Source organism: Papaver somniferum, unplaced genomic scaffold (assembly GCF_003573695.1).
Source record: "Papaver somniferum cultivar HN1 unplaced genomic scaffold, ASM357369v1 unplaced-scaffold_98, whole genome shotgun sequence".
In the NCBI taxonomy this organism is placed as follows: Eukaryota; Viridiplantae; Streptophyta; class Magnoliopsida; order Ranunculales; family Papaveraceae; genus Papaver; species Papaver somniferum.
This window is the reverse complement of record NW_020652970.1, coordinates 197,092-200,226: the sequence shown is the minus strand read 5'-3', so window position 1 is coordinate 200,226 and position 3,135 is coordinate 197,092. Positions and strand designations below refer to the sequence as shown.

The following is a 3,135-nucleotide window of genomic DNA, read 5'->3' as shown; positions in this document are numbered from 1 at the left end:
TATCAATGACTTCCTTGCGATCCTTGTGTGCCAACCAAATATAAAAGAACTTTAAGGGTATAAAACGAGGTTTCCAATAAGGATTAGAATTTAAGAGGATTGGGTTATGATCAAAGATAATAGCAGAATATTGGAAATAACGGTGTTGGGAAACAAGGTTAGCCAATTGTCATTAGATAGAAATATATCCAACCTTTGTTCAGTGAGAGCATCACCAATTTTTATATTAGTCCATGTGAAAAGACAAGCGGTGTAGCCAATATCAGTTAGATTCAAGTCATCAATTTTGTTGTTGAATATATCGTCTTCAGTTTAATTTATAGGATGATTACTAAACTTTTCATGCATATGTAAAACAATGTTAATGCCACCCATTATAAGTTAAGGTATATTATGACTAATGGCGGTGTTTTCTATCATTTTCTAAGATTTGATTTTATCAGTAGTAATATAAGGGATACCATAATATCATGTGAACATTCAAGTGGCACCACTGGTTGGTGTTATTTGGACACTTATATCTTACTAATATAAAGAAAAGAGGTAATTGTTTGGTGAATCCTTTTCACATGACTAAAATAACCCTACGAATTTTTGTTCCTCCTTTTTAAGTTTGGTAAAAAAGGAAATGTTTATAGGTTAGTTCTGTAAAAACGCAACATAAAGAATCCGAGTTCGACTCCTGCTATCCACATTTTCGCTTTTGTTTTTTCCTTTCCTATTTCATCTTTCTTTTCGTGAAACAGCGACAGAATTTCTTTCTTCATCTTCAGAAGAAAGAACAACTGATATCGCCATGAGAAACGTTATTCATCTTCTTCGTTCTTCTAGATTAACCTAGCGCCTCACTGAAACAACACAAAGCAAAACGAAGATACGGGTTTTTTCCCCTCTCGCCAATCATCCATGACAAAGGTGGTAGCAGATGAACAAAAAAAAACGACTAAACTTCGAAGAAATTTCTCAAGTAAGTGTCAGACATGATTTAGGGCCAATTTATGGCTGAAAATTTCTTTTTACTGTTCAATTTCAAATTCTAGGGTTAGCTTAGGGCCAATTTGTGGCTGAAAATTCTTTTGATTGTGTAATTTCGAGTTCTAGGGTTAGTTTTGGGGCCAATTTTAGCTTAAAATTCCTTTGGATAGTATAATTTCAATTCATCCTTTGCTTTCACCTGTTACTTTCCCAGCCTCATTTTGTAGTCTTGATGTTTTGAATGGAACAAATGTTTGAATTGGGTTTCTGGGTTACAGTATGAACAACAGTAGTGACATCCAATTTTTGAATTGGTTGTTTGCATAATTAGCAGTTTTAGCAACATCACGGTGGTGTTTCTAGGGTTGTGGATTCTCTATTACAATATATGAACAAAAAGACTAGGCAAGTTTGGGTTCAGAATGATAATTTCAAATTGGTTTACATTCGTAATCTGAAATTCGATTAGTCATTCCCCTTAGAAACTTAGTTACAATATGTATCTTGGATTACGAATGGTTTTCGTTCTTATGTTTTATTGATCAAATGACGGATGTCTCTTACAAGTATAGAATGGTTGTAAGATGTTATAATTGGGTTCAGGCATGTTCGTTCTGCCATCTCGCATGAAACTGTATGATTAGCTAAATGTATGCTGTAGAAAAGAAAATATTATTTTAGCGCAAAGCTTTTTCTCTTTGATGTTAACCTAAGCTTCTTTGTGGCCTATACAAATCTACATCTAGAGAGAGCGTGACTTGGAACAACTTCAACAACAGTAATTATTTAGTTTTATTAGCTTTGTGATTTTGTTGTTATTGGGAGTTGCTAGATTATCTGATGTATCGTGTTATTTTTGTTGTTTCGGCAGTGTCACAGGAACACATTGTGTTACATCATTGGAAGTACTACTCTATCCGGTACTCACTGTTCCATAATAATGCACGAACACGAAGGAGCTGGACACTGATGGTTTTCTATCCATTGTTTTTGTTAGTGGCAAGTATAGAGAAAAAAAGAAGAATACTCTCTTTGTGGGATGACGAAATGAGAAGAGAACGTGGAATAATAGATTATCCTCTGAAACCCAAGATGCTGGCGCATGAGCTATAATGTATAAATTTCCAAGTGAATTCATTGGAGCTAGAACAACTACAGGGAAAGAAATAAATCGATGTGCCGACTGAAGTTGTAGGCTCCAGTGGGCTCAAGAGCTGGACTTAGCCTGTTCATATTGTGTAAGCATTTTTTTTTGCTGTAGCAACGTTCTTAGTTACTGGCATGATAGATAAGTATGAACGGTAAATATATGTTCTCTTAACCATTCTCTTAAGCATGTTCGAATTTTGGACCTGCATATATGGAGAAGGATCCTATATTTTGGATAGTTATAGCTTAGGATTGTATGTATACAAGAAGTGTGGCCAAGATTTGGATTTAGAGTGGTTTTCTCCTCTGGGCTCATTTGAGCTTATCAAATTCTCACTGTGCAAAGCAGGATATCTATTACCGGAAGCTCAAAACCCATGTGTCCCATCGTTTTAATTTCAGCAAGCAACTAATCCTAACGGCATGTTGTGAGGTCACTTGATATAGTACCAGGCTTTCCATGCTTCTGCTGTAAAACAGAAAACCAACACATACTCCATTTTTGTATATTAGACCTTCATTTACTGTGAGGGAATAACTTAATGTCTTGAAGTCGAAATTATTCACATTTAATGATGCACATGGCTTTAAAAGGAATTTTTGATTGCAAAAGTATTACAATCACTTTTGCAGAAATGAAGGGATTGCAATACTAGGTTAATGGATATTTTGTTGAATGGTATATGGTATATGTATGGCGTCGGAAAAACTATGACCGAAAATGTTAGGAAGTGCAATTTTATTTGGGACGGAATGGCACTATGACCGAAAATGTTAGGAAGTGCAATTTATTTTGGACGGAATGGCAGGCGCAACGCGCATGCGTGTTATACTAGTGATTATTAGAGAAATCCTATATATCAAGCTGAATTTACTTTTCCAAGCTAAGGCTAGACCTCCAGTGGATCCTTTAATACCATGAGGTTCTACAAACCAGAAATTGGTAACTCCATTTTTTTCTAAAATCATTTTTAGATTGGCAGATTTTTGCTTGGTTACTGAAAATGTGAG

The 3,135-nt window shown here is 35.2% G+C and overlaps 1 long non-coding RNA gene across 1 annotated transcript; it reads left to right on the top strand.

Moving 5' to 3' along the window:
* The first annotated feature begins 724 nt into the window (after window positions 1-724).
* On the top strand, window positions 725-2,415 carry LOC113346188. Its single transcript, XR_003358444.1, has 2 exons — window positions 725-967; window positions 1,847-2,415. It is a non-coding gene; the product is annotated as an uncharacterized LOC113346188 (long non-coding RNA).
* Window positions 2,416-3,135: the final 720 nt, after the last annotated feature.